This window comes from Silene latifolia, chromosome 10 (genome assembly GCF_048544455.1).
Source record: "Silene latifolia isolate original U9 population chromosome 10, ASM4854445v1, whole genome shotgun sequence".
Lineage (NCBI taxonomy): Eukaryota > Viridiplantae > Streptophyta > Magnoliopsida > Caryophyllales > Caryophyllaceae > Silene > Silene latifolia.
Window position 1 is genome coordinate 3,200,349 of NC_133535.1, and position 14,079 is coordinate 3,214,427.

Here is a 14,079-nt window from a genome sequence, read left to right on the forward strand (position 1 = left end):
TGTGATTTCCGGTGAATTTTGTTCCGGGACCGCGGAATCCCGAAAAACCGAGTACTATACACTTCAATTTCAGCCTTTCGGAATGTCCTACCGGACCCGATTTCTTTTTCTCCCTGTTTTTCAATCACGCGTCAGAGCTCATTTCAGAATCAACTTTGTTCGATTTCACCTCAAATAACGAGCTTTAACACATTTTTCACGATAATCCGAGTTTCTATGATCTTGGTTTGTACACCTAAGCACTCCCAAATGTCTTCCGTTGGTGCTCAAACTTTGCGTGGCCGCTTTATCTGACCCGAGGAACTTTCTATGTGATTTCCGGAGAATTTTGTTCTGGGACTCCGGAATCCCGAAAAACCGTGTATTATACACTTCAATTTCGATCGTTCGGAAGGTCGTCTGGACCCGGTTTCTTTTTCTCCTTGTTTTTCAATCACGCGTCCGAGCTCATTTCAGAATCAACCTGTTCGATTTCACCTCAAATAACGAGCTTTAACACATTTTTCACGATAATCCGAGTTTCGGCGGATGCTGGTTTGTGGCACACCGGCACCCCCAAATGCCTTCCGTTGGTGCTCAAGCTTTGCGTGGCAGCTTTATCTGACTCGAGGAACTTTCTGTGTGATTTCCGGAGAATTTTGTTCCGGACCCCTAATCCCGAAAACCGTGTATTATACACTTCAATTTCACCGTTCGGAAGGTCGTCTGACCCGGTTTCTTTTTCTCCCTGTTTTTCAATCACGCGTCCGAGCTCATTTCAGAATCAACCTAATCGATTTCACCTCAAATAACGAGCTTTAACACATTTTTCACGATAATCCGAGTTTCGGCGAATCTTTGGTTTGTGGGCACACCGCACCCCCAAATGTCTTCCGTTGGTGCTCAAACTTTGCGTGGCCGCTTTATCTGACCCGAGAAACTTACTATGTGATTTCCGGAGAATTTTGTTCCGGGACCCCGGAATCCCGAAAAACCGTGTATTATACACTTCAATTTCAGCCGTTCGGAAGGTCGTACCCGACCCGGTTTCTTTTTCTCCCTGTTTTTCAATCATGCGTCCGAGCTCATTTAAGGAATTAACCTGTTCGATTTCAACCTCAAATAACGAGCTTTATCACATTTTTCACGATAATCCGAGTTTCGGCGAATGCTGGTTTGTGGCATACCGGCACTCCCAAATGTCTTCCGTTGGTGCTCAAAATTTGCGTGGCCGCTTTATCTGACCCGAGGAACTTTCTATGTGATTTTCGGAGAATTTTGTTCCGGGACCCCGGAATCCCGAAAAACCGTGTATTATACACTTCAATTTCAGCCGTTCGGAAGGTCGTACCGGACCCGGTTTCTTTTTCTCCCTGTTTTTCAATCACGCGTCCGAGCTCATTTCAGGAATCAACCTGTTCGATTTCAGCCTCAAATAACGAGCTTTAACACATTTTTCACGATAATCCGAGTTTCGGCGGATGCTGGTTTATGGCACACCGGCACCCCCAAATGCCTTCCGTTGGTGCTCAAGCTTTGCGTGGCCGCTTTATCTGACCCGACGAACTTTCTGTGTGATTTCCGGAAAATTTTGTTCCGGGACCCCGGAATCCCGAAAAACTGTGTATTATACACTTCAATTTCTGCCGTTCGGAAGGTCGTACCGGACCCGGTTTCTTTTTCTCCCTGTTTTTCAATCACGCGTCCGAGCTCATTTCGAGAATCAACTTTCGATTTCGGCCTCAAATAACGAGCTTTAACACATTTTTCACGATAATCCGAGTTTCGGATCTTTGGTTTGCGACACCGGCACCCCCAAATGTCTTCCGTTGGTGCTCAAACTTTGTGTGGCCGCTTTATCTGGCCCGAGGAACTTTCTATGTGCTTTCCGGAGAATTTTGTTCCGGGACTCCGGAATCCCGAAAAACCGTGTATTATACACTTCAATTTCAGTCGTTCGGAAGGTCGTACCGGACCCGGTTTCTTTTTCTCCCTGTTTTTCAATCACGCGTTCGAGCTCATTTCAGGAATCAACCTGTTCGATTTCAGCCTCAAATAACGAGCTTTAACACATTTTTCACGATAATCCGAGTTTCGGCGAATCTTTGGTTTGGGCACACCGGCACCCCAAATGTCTTCCGTTGGTGCTCAAACTTTGTGTGGCCGCTTTATCGGCCCGAGGAACTTTCTATGTGCTTTCCGAGAATTTTGTTCCGGACTCCGAATCCCGAAAACCGTGTATTATACACTTCAATTTCGATCGTTCGGAAGGTCGTACCGGACCCGGTTTCTTTTTCTCCCTGTTTTTCAATCACGCGTCCGAGCTCATTTCAGGAATCAACCTGTTCGATTTCACCTCAAATAACGAGCTTTAACACATTTTTCACGATAATCCGAGTTTCGCGAATCTTTGGTTTGTGGCACACCAAAGACCCCCAAATGTCTTCCGTTGGTGCTCAAACTTTGCGTGGCCGCTTTATCTGACCCGAGGAACTTTCTATGTGATTTCCGGAGAATTTTGTTCCGGGACCCTGGAATCCCGAAAAACCGTGTATTATACACTTCAATTTCAAATGTTCGAATGTCCTACCGGACCCAGTTTCTTTTTCTCCCTGTTTTTCAATCACGCGCCCGAGCTCATTTCAGGAATCAACCTGTTCGATTTCAGCCTCAAATAACGAGCTTTAACACATTTTTCACGATAATCCGAGTTTCGGCGAATGCTGGTTTATGGCACACCGGAACTCCCAAATGTCTTCCGTTGGTGCTCAAACTTTGCATGGCCGCTTTATCTGAACCGAGGAACTTTCTATGTGATTTCCGGAGAATTTTGTTCCGGGACCCCGGAATCCCGAAAAACCGTGTATTTATACACTTCAATTTCACCGTTCGGAAGGTCGTGCTGGACCTGTTTCTTTTTCTCCTGTTTTTCAATCACGCGTCCGAGCTCATTTCAGATCAACTGTTCGATTTCAACCTCAAATAACGAGCTTTAACACATTTTTCATGATAATCCGAGTTTCGGGGATCTTTGGTTTGTGGCACACCGGCACCCCCAAATGCCTTCCGTTGGTGCTCAAGCTTTGCGTGGCCGCTTTATCGACCCGAGGAACTTTCTCGTGTGATTTCCGAGAATTTTGTTCCGGGACCCCGAATCCCGAAAAACCGTGTATTATACACTTCAATTTCACCGTTCGGAAGGTCGTCTGGGACTCGGTTTCTTCTTCTCCTGTTTTTCAATCACGCGTCCGACCTCATTTCAGGAATCAACCTGTTCGATTTCAGCCTCAAATAACGAGTTTTAACACATTTTTCACGATAATCCGAGTTTCGGCGGATGCTGGTTTTTGGCACACCGGCACCCTCAAATGTCTTCCGTTGGTGCTCAAGCTTTGCGTGGCCGCTTTATCTGACCCGACGAACTTTCTATGTGCTTTCCGGAGAATTTTGTTCCGGGACTCCGGAATCCCGAAAAACCGTGTATTATACACTTCAATTTCAGTCGTTCGAAAGGTCGTACCGGACCCGGTTTCTTTTTCTCCATGTTTTTCAATCACGCGCAGGAATCAACCTGTTCGATTTCAGCCTCAAATAACGAGCTTTAACACATTTTTCACGATAATCCGAGTTTCGGCGAATGCTGGTTTGTGGCACACCGGCACCCCCAAATGTCTTCCGTTGGTGTTCAAGCTTTGCGTGGCCGCTTTATCTGACCCGAGGAACTTTCTATGTGATTTCCGAAGAATTTTGTTCCGGGACCCCGGAATCCCGAAAAACCGTGTATTATACACTTCAATTTCTGCTGTTCGGAAGGTCGTACCGGACCCGGTTTCTTTTTCTCCCTGTTTTTCAATCACGCGTCCGAGCTCATTTCGGAATCAACTTTGTTCGATTTCACCTCAAATAACGAGCTTTAACACATTTTTCACGATAATCCGAGTTTCGGCGAATGCTGGTTTGTCGCAAACCGGTACCCCCAAATCTCCTCCGTTGGTGCTCAAACTTTGCGTGGCCGCTTTATCTGACCCGAGGAACTTTCTATGTGATTTCAGGAAAATTTTGGTCCGGGACCCCGGAATCCCGAAAAACCGTGTATTATACACTTCAATTTCAGCCGTTCGGAAGGTCTTACCAGACCCGGTTTCTTTTTCTCCCTGTTTTTCAATCACGCGTCCGAGCTCATTTCAGGAATTAACCTGTTCGATTTCAGCCTCAAATAACGAGCTTTAACACATTTTTCACGATAATCCGAGTTTCGGCGAATGCTGGTTTATGGCACACCGGAATTCCCAAATGTCTTCCGTTGGTGCTCAAACTTTGCATGGCCGCTTTATCTGACCCGAGGAACTTTCTATGTGATTTCCGGAGAATTTTGTTCCGGGACCCCGGAATCCCGAAAAACCGTGTATTTATACACTTCAATTTCAACCGTTAAGGTCGTAAATCGGACCTGTTTCTTTTTCTCTCTATTTTTCAATCACGCGTCCGAGCTCATTTCAGGATTAACCTGTTCGATTTCAGCCTCAAATAACGAGCTTTAACACATTTTTCACGATAATCCGAGTTTCGGCGGATGCTGGTTTGTGGCACACCGGCACCCCCAAACGCCTTCCGTTGGTGCTCTAGCTTTGCGTGGCCGCTTTATCTGACCCGAGGAACTTTCTGTGTGATTTCCGGAGAATTTTGTTCCGGGACCCCGGAATCCCGAAAAACCGTGTATTATACACTTCAATTTCAGCCGTTCGGAAGGTCGTACCGGACACGGTTTCTTTTTCTCCCTGTTTTTCAATCACGCGTCCGAGCTCATTTCAGGAATCAACCTGTTCGATTTTAGTCTCAAATAACGAGCTTTAACACATTTTTCACGATAATCCGAGTTTCGGCGAATGTTGTTTGTGGCACACCGGCACCTCCAAATGTCTTCCGTTGGTGCTCAAACTTTGCGTGGCCGCTTTATCTGGCCCGAGGAACTTTCTATGTGCTTTCCGGAGAATTTTGTTCCGGGACCCCGGAATCCCGAAAAACCGTGTATTATACACTTCAATTTCTGCCGTTCGGAAGATCGTACCGGACTCGGTTTCTTTTTCTCCCTGTTTTTCAATCACGCGTCCGACCTCATTTCAGGAATCAACCTGTTCGATTTCAGCCTCAAATAACGAGTTTTAACACATTTTTCACGATAATCCGAGTTTCGGCGGATCTTTGGTTTGTAGGGCACACCGGCACCCCAAATGTCTTCCGTTGGTGCTCAAACTTTGCGTGGCCGCTTTATCTGCCCGAGGAACTTTCTATGTGATTTCCGGAGAATTTTGTTCCGGTAACTCGGAATCCCGAAAAAACGTGTATTATACACTTCAATTTCGATCGTTCGGAAGGTCGTCACTGGACCGGTTTCTTTTTCTCCCTGTTTTTCAATCACGCGCCCGAGCTCATTTCAAGAATCAACCTGTTCGATTTCAGCCTCAAATAACGAGCTTTAACACATTTTTCACGATATCCGAGTTTCGGCGAATGCTGGTTTGTGGCACACCGGCACCCCCAAATGTCTTCCGTTGGTGCTCAAACTTTGCGTGGCCGCTTTATCTGACTCGAGGAACTTTCTATGTGATTTCGGGAGAATTTTGTTCCTGGACCCCGGAATCCCGAAAAACCGTGTATTATACACTTCAATTTCAGCCGTTCGGAAGGTCGTACCGGACCCTGTTTCTTTTTCTCCCTGTTTTTCAATCACGCGTCCGAGCTCATTTCAGGATCAACCTGTTCGATTTCAGCCTAAAATAACGAGCTTTAACACATTTTTCACGATAATCCGAGTTTCGGCGGATGCTGGTTTGTGGCACACCGGCACCCCCAAATGCCTTCCGTTGGTGCTCAAGCTTTGCGTGGCCGCTTTATCTGACCAGAGGAACTTTCTGTGTGATTTCCGGAGAATTTTGTTGCGGGACCCCGGAATCCCGAAAAACCGTGTATTATACACTTCAATTTCAGCCGTTCGGAAGGTCGTACCGGACTCGGTTTCTTCTTCTCCCTGTTTTTCAATCACGCGTCCGACCTCATTTCAGGAATCAACCTGTTCGATTTCAGCCTCAAATAACGAGTTTTAACACATTTTTCACGATAATCCGAGTTTCGGTGGATGCTGGTTTGTGGCACACCGGCACCCTCAAATGTCTTCCGTTGGTGCTCAAGCTTTGCGTGGCCGCTTTATCTGGCCCGAGGAACTTTCTATGTGCTTTCCGGAGAATTTTGTTCCGGGACTCCGGAATCCCGAAAAACCGTGTATTATACACTTCAATTTCAGTCGTTCGGAAGGTCGTACAGGACCCGGTTTCTTTTTCTCCATGTTTTTCAATCACGCGCAGGAATCAACCTGTTCGATTTCAGCCTCAAATAACGAGCTTTAACACATTTTTCACGATAATCCGAGTTTCGGCGAATGCTGGTTTGTGGCACACCGGCACCCCCAAATGTCTTCCGTTGGTGCTCAAGCTTTGCGTGGCCGCTTTATCTGACCCGAGGAACTTTCTATGTGATTTCCGAAGAATTTTGTTCCGTGACCCCAGAATCCCGAAAAACCGTGTATTTATACACTTCAATTTCAGCCGTTCGGAAGGTCGTACCGGACCCTGTTTCTTTTTCTCTCTATTTTTCAATCACGCGTCCGAGGTCATTTCAGGAATCAACCTGTTCGATTTCAGCCTCAAATAACGAGCTTTAACACATTTTTCACGATAATCCGAGTTTCGGCGAATGCTGGTTTGTCGCAAACCGGTACCCCCAAATCTCTTCCGTTGGTGCTCAAACTTTGCGTGGCCGCTTTATCTGACCCGAGGAACTTTCTATGTGATTTCAGGAGAATTTTGGTCCGGGACCCCGGAATCCCGAAAAACCGTGTATTATACACTTCAATTTCAGCCGTTCGGAAGGTCGTCTGGACCGGTTTCTTTTTCTCCCTGTTTTTCAATCACGCGTCCGAGCTCATTTCAGGAATCAACCTGTTCGATTTTAGTCTCAAATAACGAGCTTTAACACATTTTTCACGATAATCCGAGTTTCGGCGAATGTTGTTTGTGGCACACCGGCACCTCCAAATGTCTTCCGTTGGTGCTCAAACTTTGCGTGGCCGCTTTATCTGGCCCGAGGAACTTTCTATGTGCTTTCCGGAGAATTTTGTTCCGGGACCCCGGAATCCCGAAAAACCGTGTATTATACACTTCAATTTCTGCCGTTCGGAAGATCGTACCGGACTCGTTTTCTTCTTCTCCCTGTTTTTAAATCACGCGTCCGACCTCATTTCAGGAATCAACCTGTTCGATTTCAGCCTCAAATAACGAGTTTTAACACATTTTTCACGATAATCCGAGTTTCGGCGGATGCTGGTTTGTGGCACACCGGCACCCCCAAATGTCTTCCGTTGGTGCTCAAACTTTGCGTGGCCGCTTTATCTGGCCCGAGGAACTTTCTATGTGATTTCCGGAGAATTTTGTTCCGGGACTCCGGAATCCCGAAAAACCGTGTATTATACACTTCAATTTCAGCCGTTCGGAAGGTCGTACTGGACCCGATTTCTTTTTCTCCCTGTTTTTCAATCACGCGTCCGAGCTCATTTCAGGAATCAACCTGTTCGATTTCAGCCTCAAATAACGAGCTTTAACACATTTTTCACGATAATCCGAGTTTCGCGAATCTTTGGTTTGTGGCACACCGGCACCCCCAAATGTCTTCCGTTGGTGCTCAAACTTTGCGTGGCCGCTTAATCTGACCCGAGGAACTTTCTATGTGATTTCGGAGAATTTTGTTCCGGACCCCTAATCCCGAAAACCGTGTATTATACACTTCAATTTCTCGCCGTTCGGAAGGTCGTGCGGACCCGGTTTCTTTTTCTCCATGTTTTTCAATCACGCGTCCGAGGTCATTTCAGAATCAACTTTGTTCGAGTTCACCTCAAATAACGAGCTTTAACACATTTTTCACGATAATCCGAGTTTCGGCGAATGCTGGTTTGTGGCACACCGGCACCCCCAAATGTCTTCCGTTGGTGCTCAAACTTTGCGTGGCCGCTTTATCTGACCCGAGGAACTTTCTATGTGATTTCCGGAGAATTTTGTTCCGGGACCCCGGAATCCCGAAAAACCGTGTATTATACACTTCAATTTCAGCCGTTCGGAAGGTCGTACCGGACCCGGTTTCTTTTTCTCCCTGTTTTTCAATCACGCGTCCGAGCTCATTTCAGAAATCAACCTGTTCGATTTCATCCTCAAATAACGAGTTTTAACACATTTTTCACGATAATCCGAGTTTCGGCGAATGCTGGTTTGTGGCACACCGGCACCCCTAAATGCCTTCCGTTGGTGCTCAAACTTTGCGTGGCCGCTTTATCTGACCCGAGAAACTTTCTGTGTGATTTCCGGAGAATTTTGTTCCGGGACCCCGGAATCCCGAAAAACCGTGTATTATACACTTCAATTTCAGCCGTTCGGAAGGTCGTACCGGAACCGGTTTCTTTTTCTCCCTGTTTTTCAATCACGCGTCCGAGCTCATTTCAGGAATCAACCTGTTCGATATCAGCCTCAAATAACGAGCCTTAACACATTTTTCACGATAATCCGAGTTTCGGCGAATGCTGGTTTGTGGCACACCGGCACCCCCAAATGTCTTCCGTTGGTGCTCAAACTTTGCGTGGCCGCTTTATCTGGCCCGAGGAACTTTCTATGTGCTTTCCGGAGAATTTTGTTCCGGGACCCCGAAATCCCGAAAAACCGTGTATTATACACTTCAATTTCTGCCGTTCGGAAGGTCGTACCGGACCCGGTTTCTTTTTCTCCCTGTTTTTCAATCACGCGTCCGAGTTCATTTCAGGAATCAACCTGTTGGATTTCAGCCTCAAATAACGAGCTTTAACACATTTTTCACGATAATCCGAGTTTCGGGGAATGCTGGTTTGTGGCAAACCGGCACCCCTAAATCTCTTCCGTTGGTGCTCAAACTTTGCGTGGCCGCTTTATCTGACCCGGGGAACTTTCAATGTGATTTCCGGAGAATTTTGTTCCGGGACCCCGGAATCCTGAAAAACCGTGTATTATACACTTCAATTTCAGCCGTTCGGAAGGTCGTACCGGACCCGGTTTCTTTTTCTCCCTGTTTTTCAATCACGCGTCCGAGCTCATTTCAGGAATCAACCTGTTCGATTTCAGCCTCAAATAACGAGCTTTAACACATTTTTCACGATAATCCGAGTTTCGGCGAATGCTGGTTTGTGGCAAACCGGTACCCCCAAATCTCTTCCGTTGGTGCGCAAACTTTGCGTGGCCGGTTTATCTGACCCGAGGAACTTTCTATGTGATTTCCTGAGAATTTTGTTCCGGGACCCCGGAATCCCGAAAAACCGAGTATTATACACTTCAATTTCAGCCGTTCGGAAGGTCGTACCGGACCCTGTTTCTTTTTCTCCCTGTTTTTCAATCACGCATCCGAGCTCATTTCAGGAATCAATCTGTTCGATTTTAGTCTCAAATAACGAGCTTTAACACATTTTTCACGATAATCCGAGTTTCGGCGAATGCTGGTTTGTGGCACACCGGAACTCCCAAATGTCTTCCGTTGGTGCTCAAACTTTGCGTGGCCACTTTATCTGACCCGAGGAACTTTCTATGTGATTTCCGGAGAATTTTGTTCCGGGACCCCGGAATCCCGAAAAACCGTGTATTATACACTTCAATTTCAGCCGTTCGGAAGGTCGTACCAGACCCTGTTTCTTTTTCTCCCTGTTTTTCAATCACGCGTCCGAGCTCATTTCAGGATCAACCTGTTCGATTTCAGCCTCAAATACGAGCTTTAACACATTTTTCACGATAATCCGAGTTTCGGCGGATGCTGGTTTGTGGCACACCGGCACCCCCAAATGCCTTCCGTTGGTGCTCAAGCTTTGCGTGGCCGTTTTATCTGACCCGAGGAACTTTCTGTGTGATTTCTGGAGAATTTTGTTCCGGGACCCCGGAATCCCGAAAAACCGTGTATTATACACTTCAATTTCAGCCGTTCGGAAGGTCGTACGGGACCGGTTTCTTTTTCTCCCTGTTTTTCAATCACGCGTCCGAGCTCATTTCAGGAATCAACCTGTTCGATTTCAGCCTCAAATAACGAGCTTTAACACATTTTTCACGATAATCCGAGTTTCGGCGAATGCTGGTTTGTGGCACACCGGCACCCCCAAATGTCTTCCGTTGGTGCTCAAACTTTGCGTGGCCGCTTTATCTGACCCGAGGAACTTTCTGTGTGATTTCCGGAGAATTTTGTTCCGGGACCCCGGAATCCCGAAAAACCGTGTATTATACACTTCAATTTCAGCCGTTCGGAAGGTCGTACCGGACCCGGTTTCTTTTTCTCCCTGTTTTTCAATCACGCGTCCGAGGTCATTTCAGGAATCAACCTGTTCGATTTCAGCCTCAAATAACGAGCTTTAACACATTTTTCACGATAATCCGAGTTTCGGCGAATGCTTGTTTGTGGCACACCGGCACCCCCAAATCTCTTCCGTTGGTGCTCAAACTTTGCGTGGCCGCTTTATCTGGCCCGAGGAACTTTCTATGTGCTTTCCGGAGAATTTTGTTCCGGGACCCCGGAATCCCGAAAAACCGTGTATTATACACTTCAATTTCTGCCGTTCGGAAGGTCGTACCGGACCCGGTTTCTTTTTCTCCCTGTTTTTCAATCACGCGTCCGAGCTCATTTCAGGAATCAACCTGTTCGATTTCAGCCTCAAATAACGAGCTTTAACACATTTTTCACGATAATCCGAGTTTCGGCGAATGCTGGTTTGTCGCAAACCGGCACCCCTAAATCTCTTCCGTTGGTGCTCAAACTTTGCGTGGCCGCTTTATCTGACCCGAGGAACTTTCAATGTGATTTCCGGAGAATTTTGTTCCGGGACTCCGGAATCCTGAAAAACCGTGTATTATACACTTCAATTTCAAATTAGTTCGGAAGGTCGTCTGGACCGGTTTCTTTTTCTCCCTGTTTTTCAATCACGCGTCCGAGCTCATTTCAGGAATCAACCTGTTCGATTTCAGCCTCAAATAACGAGCTTTAACACATTTTTCACGATAATCCGAGTTTCGGCGAATGCTGGTTTGTGGCAAACCGGTACCCCCAAATCTCTTCCGTTGGTGCTCAAACTTTGCGTGGCCGCTTTATCTAACCCGAGGAACTTTCTATGTGATTTCAGGAGAATTTTGTTCCGGGACCCCGGAATCCCGAAAAACCGTGTTTTATACACTTCAATTTCAGCCGTTCGGAAGGTCGTACCGGACCCGGTTTCTTTTTCTCCCTGTTTTTCAATCACGCGTCCGAGCTCATTTCAGGAATCAACCTGTTCGATTTCAGCCTCAAATAACGAGCTTTAACACATTTTTCACGATAATCCGAGTTTCGGCGAATGCTAGTTTGTGGCACACCGGAACTCCCAAATGTCTTCCGTTGGTGCTCAAACTTTGCGTGGCCGCTTTATCTGACCCGAGGAACTTTCTATGTGATTTCCGGAGAATTTTGTTCCGGGACCCCGGAATCCCGAAAAACCGTGTATTATACACTTCAATTTCAGCCGTTCGGAAGGTCGTACTGGACCACTTTTTTTTTCTCCCTATTTTTCAATCACGCGTCCGAGCTCATTTCAGATCAACTGTTCGATTTCGACCTCAAATAACGAGCTTTAACACATTTTTCACGATAATCCGACTTTCGGCGAATCTTTGGTTTGTGGCAAACCGGCACCCCAAATGTCTTCCGTTGGTGCTCAAACTTTGCGTGGCCGCTTTATCGACCCGAGGAACTTTCTATGTGATTTCCTGAGAATTTTGTTCCGGGACCCCCGAATCCCGAAAAACCGTGTATTATACACTTCAATTTCACCGTTCGGAAGGTCGTACGGACCACTGTTTTTTTCTCCCGTTTTCAATCACGCATCCGAGCTCATTTCAGGAATCAACCTGTTCGATTTTAGTCTCAAATAACGAGCTTTAACACATTTTTCACGATAATCCGAGTTTCGGCGAATGCGGGTTTGTGGCACACCGGCACCCCCAAATGTCTTCCGTTGGTGCTCAAACTTTGCGTGGCCGCTTTATCTGGCCCGAGGAACTTTCTATGTGCTTTCCGGAGAATTTTGTTCCGGGACTCCGGAATCCCGAAAAACCGTGTATTTATACACTTCAATTTCAGTCGTTCGGAAGGTCGTACCGGACCCGGTTTCTTTTTCTCCCTGTTTTTCAATCACGCGTCCGAGCTCATTTCAGGAATCAACCTGTTCGATTTCAGCCTCAAATAACGAGCTTTAACACATTTTTCACGATAATCCGAGTTTCGGCGAATGCTGGTTTGTGGCACACCGACACCCCCAAATGTCTTCCGTTGGTGCTCAAACTTTGCGTGGCCGCTTTATCTGACCCGAGGAACTTTCTATGTGATTTCCGGAAAATTTTGTTCCGGGACCTCGGAATCCCGAAAAACCGTGTATTATACACTTCAATTTACGCCGTTCGGAAGGTCGTCTGGACCGGTTTCTTTTTCTCCTGTTTTTCAATCACGCGTCCGAGTTCATTTCGAATCAACCCGTTCGATTTCGACCTCAAATAACGAGTTTTAACACATTTTTCACGATAATCCGAGTTTCGGCGAATCTTTTTTTTGGCACCCCAAATGTCTTCCGTTGGTGCTCAAACTTTGCGTGGCCGCTTTATCGACCCGAGGAACTTTCTATGTGATTTCCGGAGAATTTTGTTCCGGGACCCCGTAATCCCGAAAAACCGTGTATTATACACTTCAATTTCAACCGTACGGAAGGTCGTCTCGACCCGCTTCTTTTTCTCCCCTCGTTTTTCAATCACGCGTCCGAGCTCATTTCGAATCAACTTTGTTCGATTTCAACCTCAAATAACGAGTTTTAACACATTTTTCACGATAATCTGAGTTTCGGCGAATGCTGGTTTGTGGCACACCGGCACCCCCAAATGCCTTCCATTGGTGCTCAAACTTTGCGTGGCCGCTTTATCTGACCCGAGGAACTTTATATGTGATTTCCAGAGAATTTTGTTCCGGGACCCCGAAATCCAGAAAAACCGTGTATTATACACTTCAATTTCAGCCGTTCGGAAGGTCGTACCGGACACGGTTTCTTTTTCCCCGTTTTTTCAATCACGCATCCGAGCTCATTTCGGAATCAACTTTGTTCGATTTCACCTCAAATAACGAGCTTTAACACATTTTTCACGATAATCCGAGTTTCGCGAATCTTTGGTTTGTGGAACACCGCACCCCCAAATCTCTTCCGTTGGTGCTCAAACTTTGCGTGGCCGCTTTATCTGACCCGAGGAACTTTCTATGTGATTTCCGAGAATTTTGTTCCGGGACCCGACTCAAAACCGTGTATTATAACTTCAATTTCGCCGTTCGGAAGGTCGTCTGGACCCGGTTTCTTTTTCTCCCTGTTTTTCAATCACGCGTCCGAGCTCATTTCGGAATCAACCTGTTCGATTTCCACCTCAAATAACGAGTTTTAACACATTTTTCACGATAATCCGAGTTTCGGCGAATCTTTGGTTTGTGGCACCCCAAATGTCTTCCGTTGGTGCTCAAACTTTGCGTGGCCGCTTTATCTGACCCGAGGAACTTTCTATGTGATTTCCGGAGAAATTTGTTCCGGGACCCCGGAATCCCGAAAAACCGTGTATTATACACTTCAATTTCAGCTGTTCGGAAGGTCGTCTTTCGGACCGGTTTCTTTTTCTCTTTGTTTTTCAATCACGCGTCCGAGCTCATTTCAGAATCAACCTTGTTCGATTTCAACCTCAAATAACGAGTTTTAACACATTTTCACGATAATCGAGTTTCGGCGAATCTTTGGTTTGTGCACACCGGCACCCCCAAATGTCTTCCGTTGGTGCTCAAACTTTGCGTGGCCGCTTTATCCGACCCGAGGAACTTTATATGTGATTTCCGGAGAATTTTGTTCCGGACCCCGGAATCCGGAAAAACCGTGTATTATACACTTCAATTTCAGCCGTTCGGAAGGTCGTACCGGACACGGTTTCTTTTTCCCCCTGTTTT